Raw genomic sequence first — 12,637 nt, forward strand, 5'->3', positions numbered from 1 at the left:
TGAATGTTTATGTCTCCTTCAAATCAGATGCTGAAACCTAATCCTCAATGTAAGGGTATTTGTAGGTGGGGCCTTTGGGAGGTGATTAGGTCATGAGGGTGAAGCCCTCAGGAATAAGATTAATGCCCTTAGAAAAGAGCCCCTAGAGAGGTCGCTCACCCATTCTGCCATGTGAGAACATAGCAAAGGGACTGCTGCCTTATGAACCAGGAAGTGGGCTGTCCCCAGAAACCAAGATTAATGCCTTGACTTTGGACTTCCCAGTCTCCAGAACTGTGAGAAATAAATTTCTGTTGCTTGTAAGCCACCCTATGATATTTTTGTTAGAGTGGCCTAAATGGACTAAAATAGGCACTGAGGTACTTTGTAGCCCCCACACTGGCATTGTGCATATGGGGTAGGATGGCATCAGATGGCCACAGAACATACACGTATTTTTGGTGGCCTGGGGGGGTGAGTAGCCTCAATATCTTGTATATTTCCAGTATAGAAAGGAAACAGCAATAGATTTCTGTTTCTTAAAATTCGGTCAAGTGGTTTGGCTCGTGGAGCCATTCCAGCCCGCGTTGTGGAGAGAGTTTGTTCTTAAACTGTGCTTAATCTCATCTCTAAACCAGCATCAGGCTTGGTGACCTCGGGAAGGCACAAGCTGAATGATAGCCGACTGCTTCTCTGTTACCACACTCTGAAGAAACAAAGACCACTGGGGTTTGCTCAAGCTAGTCCTCTCCCTTATGGGGAGCAGAATTGGACTCTTTAAAAAAACATTACTGCTTAAAAATAACAAGTCGGAGCTGAAGTGCTTCTCAGCTAATGGGTAAAAACTAGCTCTTTCTTACTGAAGTCAGATTAATATTTAAAGCCTAGATTCTGGGCTTTGAGATGTTCTCACTAACTTAGTGGAGTTTTCACCACCTGCTCCTGATGAGCGCCCCTTTTGCCAAGTGTATTCCCCTCGAGAGCAGCTTCACTTTGCTGGCAGCACTTTCAGCTCTAGGCACTTAGCTCTAGGGTGTGCAGAGTATAGGAAGTAGAGTTAACCTCCCCAAGCATATCCAGACTGTTTAACTCTAATGATGAGATCATTTGACATTGAAAGTTAGACCTGTCTTGCCATCTGCCCTTATACTGAGCTTCTAAGAAATGATCAGCCGGGTGCCTCACGGTTCCATCACAGTCAGCCTGGTGATATTTAAGCAGAAACACGAGGCCTGAAACTCCAACAACAGAATTCTGCCTAGTTAATTTCTTCTGATGTTTATATGTTGCCCCTGACAAATCTCTCAATATTAGTTAAAAAATTTTTTTTGATAACCCAGCAATGAAACCTTTTATTGATGGCCTGCTTTGTACATTATCACTAACTGTTACCTAGACCTAACTGCAATCCTATTTCTAGGATTGCAAGGTCGTGATATTATTATCTCTGTTTTACAGTAGAAGATATTGAATCTCAGAGAGGGGAAAGTATTTGCCCAAATTTATGCAGCTATTGAGTGAAGGGGACAAAATTGAAGGCCAAGGGTCCAAGCCTGGCTCCTTCCTTCATGCCATTGCGATCCGCCCTTCTCCCCAGTTAGAAAAGCAAGCCTTCCTGCAATCTCCTTCCCACTCAGCCCAGCCCCTCTCTAGTCTCAGGCCTTCTTGTGGGTATAACTATTGGTATCTTCCAATTGTTCTGTCTTTCATCTTTCCACAAAGTTCCTTTCCCTGCCTGGCTCTAATGGAAATCCAGGTATTATCTGATGGTTCTACTTTCCTCACAGCCATCTCTGATGGAGACTTCTCCTTTCAATGCCTTCTACCTGAATTCCCAGCCCCAAACTCACAGCAAGAAGAGCCCAGCATGCATTGGTTACGTCAACCTTTCTGACTGCACTCTCTTTAGCAAATTCCTCCCCCTCTTTATTCCCTTAACCATAAATATCCTTATTTCTCTCTGGTTCACGGCTATCCCCACCTGGACACTCCATCCTCATCTCAAACCCAGCATGTGCTGGGCTAAACACAACGCTTCCTCCTCGAAACCAACTTCCCTACTGATTTTCCTCTTCTTGTCAATGAGCATATTTCTGCCTATCTCACTAACTTCAGTGGAAGTTTCTGAGTGCTCAGTGTCCCCCCAGGACCTAGATTTGTGGGAGACTTTGAGACTTTAAGATCTGAACTTGAATCCTGGTTTGGCAATTCCTGGTTGTATGATCTTCAGAAAGTTGTTTAGTTCTCTGGCCTGAAGTTTCCTCATCTATATACTCTATATAAGAGTATGTACATCTTACAGGTTTTTTCAAGGCTTAAATATACTATGTTTAGTATGATGCTTGACACACAGAAGGGCCTCAGTAAAGGACCTTGTATATAGAATGTACTCACATGTGGAGCTGATGCTACAGTGCATTTTTTTGCTTGTTGTGGTCTCTCCCAGTGATGTGGTTTGGTTCTGTGTCCCCACCCAAATCTCGCCTTGAACTGTAATAATCCCCATGTGTCAAGGGTAGGACCAGGTGGAAATAATTGAATCATGGGGATGATTTCCACCATGCTGTTCTCATGATAGTGAGTGAGTTCTCACGAGATCTGATGGTTTTATAAGGGGCTTCCTCCTTTACTTGACACTCATTCTCTCTCCTGTCACCCTGAGAAGGGGTGCCTTCTGCCATGACTGTAAGTTTCAGTCAAAAAAAAAAGAAAAAAAAGGAGTTCAAGTTGCATTTGAAGTGTCAGGGGTTTTAAGCAGGGGTGTGAGACAATGCATCGATGCTTTAGAAAGACCACTCTTATTACCACATGGTAGACGTACTGGAAAGGGAAAGAGTGAAAAGAGGGAGACCCTTTCAGAACTATTAAAATAGGCAGGAGCTGACTGTAGTATGAACTAGGGTTGTAGCAGAGGGATAAAGAAAAGGGTTGAATTTGTAATTTGTTTTGGGAGTAGAGGTTCCATTCCTCATACACCCCACATCCTAAATTAATTTAGGACAAACGCCAACCTAGATATAGGGTGTATGAAAAATGGAACATTAAAGAATAATGGAAAGTCTTTGGACCTGAGAAAGTATGAAGTAGTGATGCAAAATATTGGGATGGAGAAAGCTTGGGATAGAAAACCAACAGTTCCGTGGAGAGGTCTGGGACTTAGTAAAAGGTGAGAGTCATTTAAACTTGGGACCAGATGAAATTTATAGAGAGAGAAAGTGGAATAAGGAAAAGAGGAGAACCAAGGACACTCAGACTGACCTTGGAGGGGTCACTTCATTTTCCTGAATTTCAGTTTTCTCTTAAAATGAGGGACTTTGATTAGGTCCCTAAGCTTCCCTCTCACCTTAATATCCTTAGATTCTATAATAGAAACAAGGGCAAACACATAAATCATCTGGATTTGAATTTAAAACTATATATTGTCAAAGTCAAACACATTCAACAATGGTTTCCCTAACAAAACAGCAATCTGTCATAAGGCCAGGTGTATTCAAGACTCACTTGATTGTGAGAAGCTGATTATTGCTACATTCTTTGTTCAGGAAATGGCACCTCAAGAAAGGAATGGCTTCACTTATGAAAAGCAACTGATTCTGTGTTGATTTTGTGCTGAAATAGAGCAAGGGAAGATGATACTAAAGAGGCATGTGGTTGTAAAGTGCAGACCCTTCCCACCTGTTAAGTTGAGGCCTTGATTGCCTTATGTTTTGAAATTATTTGTGCTTTATAAAAAGAATCTGCCTCGTTATAAACAGCATGGACCCGACAGCAGCATCAGTTTTTGATCTGGTTACTTGGCCTGTGTTAAACAAATGCCAAGGAGTTAGCAGCAGGTGAATTCCAGCTCAGAGGAGTCCACCTTGAGTAGAAGGGTTGCTTTAGGATACACGAGGCCCTCTCGCCTCTCCACAGGGAGAGCTCCAGCCCCGATGTTGCTTTCTGCCAGGAAGGTAACTTAGGATGGACACAAAGCAGAACTCGTGAGTTGGGGAGTGAGGTTGAGAGGAGCAATTAATCTTGGGACTTGTATGAAAACTAATAATACCAGGCCCTGACTCTCCACTATTACTCAAGGAGCACGATGTACTTTATCAACATGGACTAATGGACTAATGCCTCCCAATTTTCCCTATAAGGCCACTCAGTGCTCTCTTCTTTCCTCCTCCTTTGGTGACTGGGGAAGCATGCTGAGTCACAGAGAGGTAAGTTACCTCCAACCCCCCAACAAAGGAGCTGCCAGGAGATGAAAGTCTCAATGCGAGTTTCACCATCCACTCTGCTCAATATTTCCTAGTTTAATGAAAATAGTCCCAGTTACCTAGGAGACTTGGTATAACTTCGTAGATAGGCTAAAAGCACTTATGAGCTATGAAAATGCTCAGTTGTCAGCCTGATTTTTCCACCCTAGCTGAGAGTTACTGGCATCACTTACATAGCCAAGTGACAGTCACATGGCTTGACTTCCCAGAGTTGGAGTAAAGATGAAATGAAAACTCTAAGGCATTTTCTTTCTCCCAGGATCTAGGTGCCCTCTGTTTGAATATGGTGTAGCCCACAAATAAGATTTGGGACCCATTCCTAATGAATTAAATCAGATGCTCTGGGCATGGGACTTGGGCACCTGTTGTTTTTACAGCTCCCTAGGGGATTCTATTCTGCGTCCAGGGCTGGAACCCACAGGCAGAGCAGAAAGGGAAGATTCCCCACTTGTTTGCTGTGGGTGCGTCGGTCAGCTTCTATGAACTGTGGTTTCCTCATACATTGAAGAAGGTTAATACTTACCTCATGCGGTTGCTGGGAAGATCAAGTGAAATTAAATAAAATGAAACACCTTATAGCAGGCACCTAAGATTTATTCAAAAGATGTCAAGAGCCTGCTCTTCTTGACTTTACTGTTGTAGAAACATTTTCTACTTATGTGGAACCAGGATAATTTTCTATAAAATCATGATAGAAATGTAGCTCTTTATCTCACAGTCAATTAAAAGACTCAAAAACAAAGAGAGCAAAACCTCTGGCTTTGGCTTTAATCAAAATTAGTCATTAAAGCAAAACAGAGTGGCAGGTGTTGCCAGGAAGCCTCAGGCCTCAGCCTCTGTGAAGGGTGGTTTCTTTGGTTTCTATTAGGCTCTTAACTGTTCATTTCCCCAAGCAGAAGCCAGAAGAGAAACCGCGGCGGGACAGAGACACTCTCTGTTAGATGGGTAGGGCTGGTTAGATCCTTACCTGCCGGGGAGGGCTCGGTGGGAAGGGTGGTCCAGGGTGGGTAAAGAAGTGGCGGCCCCTTTCTTCTCAGAAGGTGGGTCTTAATGAAAGCAGACTTCTGGCCGTGAGTAGTAGTTGGCACCAGCCTGATTTTTCCTTTGCTTAATTTCATCCCTCTGCACCTCAGGGTACCCTGGTGCTGGTGCCTCTTTCTTCCTGGCCACAGCAGACCTGCCAATGCTTGAAGAGCTCAGCAGTCTTGATTTGATCATAAGGCCCTCCTTTCCTGGGAAACAAGTCAGACAGTGAAATGGCATTGCCACAAAACCAACTACCATCCACACAAAGGCGTACGGCCCCTTAGGCTTCACCCAGGGGGAGAGAGGTCACCTGCAGCAAGGAAACATTTGTAGCCCCTCACAACCCATGGGCTGCACCTGGCTGCAGGCCCGCCTCAGCCATATCTGGGATGAGCTGTCAGTGATGCAGTAGGGGCTGCCATGAGCTCCTGCCCGCTTGCTCTCAGAAGGCTGGGGACCAGGGAAGGAACTGTGCCTCCACCCCTCGATCCTCCAGAGGGGAGCAGCAGGCGAAGAAAAGGAAAGCCTGCCTGGGGTTTTGTTAGGGTCCCTGTGTTCCACAGGTGATTCCAACTGGATTCCTTTCTAGGCCTGCTAGGGAGCGCCTACCTTCATCCCCAGCTGGATTTAGTTTTGGGCAGGATGACCCAGAGTGTGGGAGACGTGGCACCATTGTGCTGGACTCTGAGCCCCCAGAGCTCCCCGTGGAGGTTCAAGTATCATGGCCTGAGTTGCAATGCAGAGCTGCAGTCAAGCTTCCTGCACTGTGTTCCTATCATTCCTTGTATGTACCAAGTGCGATGCTGGGGCGATTCCTCATTCATTCAGCATTTATTGGACATCTATTCTGTGTCTGGCACTGTGATGGGGGCTGAAGGTCCATGGATGAGGAAAGACACGGTACTGCCTTCGGGGATCTCAGGGTGAGTGAGAAAGACTAATGGTGGAGCAGGTATTGACTGGTTATTAGAATGCCATCCAGTGAGATAAGCATGATCATAGCTAGGAACGGAGTGTGTTGAAGTATGGAGGAGCGGCACTCAAGGTAATGAGATTCAGAATTTTACAGCAGGGGCCTTGGGTCAGGGACGGGAGGAGGCACACCTCCAAGGATTTACGTGAGGTTAATCAGTGCCCTGGGGCAGCTGACCAATCTCAGGGCACAGCTACTTGGAGAGGGACCCAGTGGGGAAGTGGAAAGGGGTGGGGCTTGGGGCAACTCCGGGGTAGAAGGCTGCCATAAGCACAGGGCTGGTCCCTTTGTCTCCTTACCCCAAGCTGCCCTCCCAGGAAAAAAGCCTGGGGCCCACCCACCCCTTTTTATTATTTTGGAAGGAGAGAAGCTACAGCACAAGGATGATGGCGGAGGCCGCTCTCGGGGCTATATTTAGAGATTGACTCCCACGTTCCAATGGAATCATAATCAGGCTTTCAGGTGGGTGGAGCAGTTGCTCGGCCAGGCAGTCTTCCTTTCGGATATGGGAACATCTCCTTCTGAACTTTGGTCAAGGAGGACCTTGGGTGTCAGCAGAAGGAAACTTGAGAAGGTACACTTTGTATGCTTGAATAAGTCCCTGGCCTCCAGTCTGGCTGCAGCAGATTAAGACTTGTGGCCCCTTGGCATTTTCTGAAGAAATAGGATTTTTTTTTTCTTCCCTCCCAGACAGTTCCCCGGTTCTGTAATGAGACAGTAAGATTTGAAAATAAAAACCTATATACCTAAAATTCATCTCAATTGAAGCCACACTTGGTTTGATGCCTGCTTACAGTGACCTTGGATAATTTTGATTCATTACTCAGAGTATTAATGTTTGCATCAGGGGTTCTAAAACGATGTTACTTGCTTAAGATATGACTGAGATATGATCACTTTTCATCAAGGTTTGGGCTAGTTCTATTCCTCCTAAGAATAGAAGTATGAGATGAGGATAGGTATGAGATAAGAGGCAAAGAAAAATGGGAGCCTGCATTTTCACTTTCCCCTTCCAAGGGAGCTCCAGGACGACCCAAGTTCCTTCTTTCCTTCTCTCTGTTACCTGGGATCTTTGTCCTAAACAGTCTTGGTTCATACAGCCCCAGTGCTCATTACCTTGTTAAGAATAGCTGGTCAGCATCACATAGAATAGTGATGAGTGTAGTGTGCTATGCACGTGTAGTGGATCCTCTTGTTCTTGGCAGAGATTCTATAGAGAACACAGAGAGGGGGCTGCTTACTCATCCCACCATTTCATTTATAAATAGCCTCAGCCAGGGATCTATGCAGCTCAATCCTCCTTTCTTAAGGTTACCTTTGGGAGACTTTCTGGTGTTTGCACCCTTACAGTGATTTTGCTGTCCACATAAAAGGCCCTGATATACTCTGCATTCTGTGAAACTGAAGCTTTGGTGGTAGATACCAAGGACCAAAGATGGCAAACGGCCACATTTTTCTGGCGCATGGCTCGTTATAAACACCTTCTACCCCAGTTTCTAGTTACTATCCCTCTCCTACCAGTTGATCAGAATTCATCCTCTTTTCCTTGCCAGCAACATGTCTTTCACATTGAGTTGTTTATCCATTCAATGCACATTTAATCCAGCAGTTCCTATGTATCAGGGGAATCAAGATGAAAGGCCTGGCTCTCTTTTCAAGAACCCCCGTTCCAGTGAAGATGGGGTATGCAAAATTGCTGCGTCCTACAGCGGCTGGTGTGGGTGGTAGTGTAGACACACATAGTGTGGGTGGGAATGTGAAGGAGAGTGAGTCCGAGTGGTCCAAGAGAGCCAGGGAAGTTTCTCAGTGGAAACTACCGTGGGGGTTGACAGATAATTAGGGATTTTCGAGAAAGATAAGAGTGGAGAAAGCATTCTAGCAGCATACATGAAGGCTCAGAGCCATGAAAGAGAATGGTAACTCCTGGGACTGATGAATAGCCTCGTGTGGCTGGAGTCTCGGCTCCATGGGGGAACTGCGACATGAGGCTGGGCCGCTGGGCCTGAGAGGGGCCGATGGGCTGGCTTATGAGGGTTTATTTGCTTCCAGGGATAATGGAAAGCTGCTGAGGAATTTCAAAGAGCACTGGCAGGAGTAAATTTTGGTGTGATCTGTTTGACAACTGGATATGAAGTGATCAGGAGAAGAGGTGAGCCCCTCCTGCTGCTCTGTAGTGGAGCTATGGTGTGACCCCAATCCTGGGCACTTGTCCTTTCAGATGCTGTGAATATTGCTTCCTGATGTTTCACAGCTGAATCCCTCTTAGAAAATTGGCTGAAGAGACCCGCTTTTCCAAGACCATGAGGGCATGTAAAGGCTTGGTGCCCTTCCCCCAACTTGGAACTACTCTGAAGGGTCCTCCCAGCCCCGGAGTGCCCTGTGGCATCCCCTGACACCTTTGTCGTGACTGCTTCACAGCTCAACTCCTCCTTTTGCCTCATTCTGCTTCCTTTACTCCCTCGCTTATGTTATACCCAAGAGTCCTCCCTATTAAGCCACCTATAGCCAAATCACCGTCTCAGAGTCTGTTTCACAGGAACCTCAACCTACAACACTCTTCCTCAATCCAGAGAGTTGGAGGCCTGTCCCACCTCTCTCAGGTCAACTCTATTCCTCCAAGCCTTCATGACAGTGGAACGGGGATTGAGACTTCGACACACCATGTTTTGCAGTTTCTGATTCTTATCGTACAACAAAATCCATCTCCAGACACTTTTGAAGATTGTGTGGAGGAGGGTGGAGGTGTCTTCACTAATTGTCCCTTGTCCTTCAGTATATGGGAAGAATAGATTTAGGCTCTTCCCAAAGAAAAGGGGAAACTTTGCTGCAATAACCAATTAGATTTACGGGTCAGTAAAATTCCACCTGGAAATTATGAATTGTTTGCTTCGCATTTGTCTCTGCTCTTAACCGATTCAACGAGAATCTCTGACTTATTATTTACAAAGGTTTTAGAACTAAGAATGTTTTGAATAGGCATTAAATGCATATAGCAATATTCAGAAGATAAAAAAGAGTCTAACTGTGCTACTTTTCCTGCCTCCAACCCCCAAAACATCCCTTTCTCTTTATTTCTATAAACAACTCCGCTGCAAACAACTACTGAGACTAGCTTCTTGGCACTTTCTTTTTAAAGATGAAAAATGTATCTCTCCCATTGTTTTCTGGTGGATTGATTTCCATTGATGAGGACTTGATATGTAAAGGCTGGGAGCCAGGTGCGTTGTATAATTGAACTGATCTATTTTTCAGGCTGTAGCTAATTTATAGATTTTCAGTGTTGGAAGAGTCTTTAATAGATGTTTAGTTTGAGAAACCTTTTCTAATTTCCCTCAGGAAATCTACTCACTTTGAGATGCTATGCTTTTATATATATATATGTTTTAAGATATTTTTTCCTTTTTAATGTTAAACATAGCTTTTACTTTTTCATTATAATATCAGAATACATTCATGCTTGACATATAAGAAAATGTAGATAAGCCCTACCCATATTACCACTATCCAGAGATAAACACCTATACTTTGTTCTATACTAGAACTTTCTCTTTGTGTGTATGTATACATATGCATATATACTCTTTTAAAAAATAGGATCACACTATAAGTTTTTCAATCTGTTGCTCTCTACTATTCAGTGAATAGCTTTCCATTTTAATAAATAATCATTTCAACAATTTGAGCTGCCTTATCTTATAGTTTGTATTAATTAGAGTAACCTGGCTGCTATTATAAATAAACTCAATCTGTGATGAACCCACACAGAAGTTTATTTCTTGCCCTTGTACCGATCCTGAACATGCATAGCCAGAAGGGCAGCTTTTCTCCAAGTGGGTATTCAGGGGCTCAGGTCATCTGAGGCTAATCTGTTCAACATGTGGCTTCCAAATGTCAGTGATCACACCTATCCCAGCTAGCCTGAAGAGGGAAAGTGCATGTAGGATCTCACAGGCTGGGCCGGGAAGTGGTGTGTACCATTTCCATCCAGTTTTATTGGGTGGGACTCAGGTACATGGCCTAACTGTAGAGGAAGTTGGGAAGTGTGTCTAGCTGTGTATTAGACACAGGAATAAGAAAAAGAATTTGGACTGGGCACAGTGTGGCTCACACCTGTAATCCCAGCACTTTGGGAGGCTGAGGTGGGTGGATCACCTGAGGTCAGTAGTTTGAGACCAACCTGGCCAACATGGTGAAACCCCATCTCTACAAAAAATACAAAAAATTAGCTGGGTGTGGTGGTGGGTGCCTGTAAGCCCAGCTCCTATGGAGGCTGAGGCAGGAGAATCGCTTCAACCCAGGAGGTAGAGGTTGCAGTGAGCTGAGATTACGCCACTGCACTCCAGCCTGGACACCAAGAGGAAATCTCCATCTTGAGAAAAAAAAAAAAGAAAAGAAAAAGTGAGTGAAAAACTAGGAGTTTCTGCCACATATTATTAATACAGTCATCTCCTGATATCTAAGGGGAATTGGTTCTAGGATCTCCCTTGGATACCAAAATCCATGGATGCTCAAGTCTCTGATACAAAATGATACTGTATTTGCATGTAACCTATGCACCTCCTTCTAAATACTTTAAATCAGCTCTAGATTGCTTATCATACCTAATAAAATGTAAACTACGTGCTATATTTTGTTGTTTAGGGAACAATGGTGAGAAACATAAAGTCTGTACATGTTCAGGACAGATGCAATTTTTTTTTCCCAAAAACTTTTGATCCATGGTCGGTTGAAGTCATAGATGCGGAACCCATGGATGTGAATGGCTGACTGCATCGCTTTTTCTAAGATCCTTTCTGTTCCCGAAAGGCTGAATCCATGTCTGACCCATCCCCACAAAACGTATTGTAATATTGTGACATAGTTGCCACTGCTCAATAGATAATGAATGAATGAACCCTACCTAGTTCTACTGTTCAGGACTAGTGAGGATCTAGTAGTTTTGTTCGGGATAGACAAGAGCCACCACTCAGGTCATGGAGGAGAAATGGAGTAGGAACTTGATGTCTGAGAAGGCAAAACCTTCTTAGGGAGAAGGCAGGGTACCGAGCCTGGACTAGAAATAGAGGTAAAGGGAATGTAAACGTCCTAGATGTTGAGAGGACGCTGACCAGAAACAGTCTGGACTTGCATTGTTAGGGAACCTGTGTGATTTCTTTTTTTACCCCCATAAACCAGATAAAGCTTACCTCTCTATAAGCCTTGATGTTCTGGTTTACAATCCTTGATGTGTTTTTGGTCTGTATCTTCATGACATGCTTGCGTTTGTAGAAAAGAAGTATTCTGTTACTCTTGCGAAGACAGGCCTGAAAGTACACTGTTGAGGACTTACTCCAAGAAGCAGGGATGTCTCTGTAGCCCAGGAAATGCCACAGGCCCCAGAGGATTGGCAATGAGACTCTGGGGTGACACCCAGAGAAACAAGTGGTGAGGACAGCTGGTATCCTGGCATTGCCTAGTAGACAGGATAGAGGCCTTCATTGATAGAAAATTTTTTTAATGCATTAGATGGTCTTGATAGTGACACTGGGCAGGAAGGTGGGGCAAGGGAGGCTATCCCAATTCTCCATGTACCCTCGGCACAGTACAGCCTGGAAGGACCAGTGTCTTGTTCTCCTCTTGTCAATCTCGTAAGTGTAATGACTGGTGCTAAGGCAACTAGTGAAGGAGGATGGAGCCAGGCCCAGAATTCCCTCCGCACTCCAAGCCCTGGTTTTATTGTAATGTCAAGAGCCAGTAAGTAGGGTGCATGATCTTCCATTCTGATTTGGCTGCCCCTGCCCTCCACCTATCCATCAGGGAATAATTGATTTCTCACTGTACAGTCTAGTCCCCCCATTATATACTTACTCTTAGAAAGTATGTACAGATACTGGGCGTGGTTTCTTCTTCCCTATAGGAGGGTGGCAGGAAGAGCTCCTCCCATAGGCTCTCATAGCCAGCTGTTTTTTCACAGGTCCAGGAACACAGCAGCTCTGTTCCACAGTTGTCCTACTTGGGGAGTGGACTGAGGGCTGATGGCATCCTGAAGGCCTTTTTTGTAGGATTGGACATGGCCTACTGGAACACACAGGTCACTTGGAGGAAGATGAAGTCGTATGCTCAGTCCTCTGCCCCAGTGCATCTTCAGAAGCTGGTGGCCAGGCAGCCAACATCCAGGGGCAGGTGTATATCCTTCGGGGCTTATGAATCCACCTTCTTTCTTCCTACAAGGGGAAAAGGGGTGATTGGGTCAGGTAATTTTAGTATTGGATAGAAGTTCTGATCATTTAATATTTTACAACTTATATGAAAATCAGCTTAACGTGTTGAAGGCTGCTTGCTTTTTCAGTGGAATTTTTAAATGGTGGAGCAATTACTTTGGCTGCTGTAAAAGCTTGGAATGAGTCAAGTAAAGAGTCTA

At 44.6% G+C, this 12,637-nt stretch overlaps 1 protein-coding gene and 1 long non-coding RNA gene across 2 annotated transcripts in view; one reads left to right on the forward strand and one right to left on the reverse strand.

Moving 5' to 3' along the window:
* The window catches only part of MRPS36 (mitochondrial ribosomal protein S36), a 587,034-nt gene that overhangs the window by 495,546 nt on the left and 78,851 nt on the right, over positions 1-12,637 (reverse strand). The gene's annotated exons all lie outside the window — the stretch shown is intronic.
* LOC126956567 (uncharacterized) overlaps positions 8,131-12,637 on the forward strand; it is a 165,007-nt gene continuing 160,500 nt past the window's right edge. Inside the window, exons 1-2 of the long non-coding RNA XR_007726412.1 lie at positions 8,131-8,153; positions 8,287-8,386. This is a non-coding gene — a long non-coding RNA (uncharacterized LOC126956567). The remainder of the gene's footprint in view (positions 8,154-8,286; positions 8,387-12,637) is intronic.

Source organism: Macaca thibetana, chromosome 6 (assembly GCF_024542745.1).
Source record: "Macaca thibetana thibetana isolate TM-01 chromosome 6, ASM2454274v1, whole genome shotgun sequence".
Lineage (NCBI taxonomy): Eukaryota > Metazoa > Chordata > Mammalia > Primates > Cercopithecidae > Macaca > Macaca thibetana.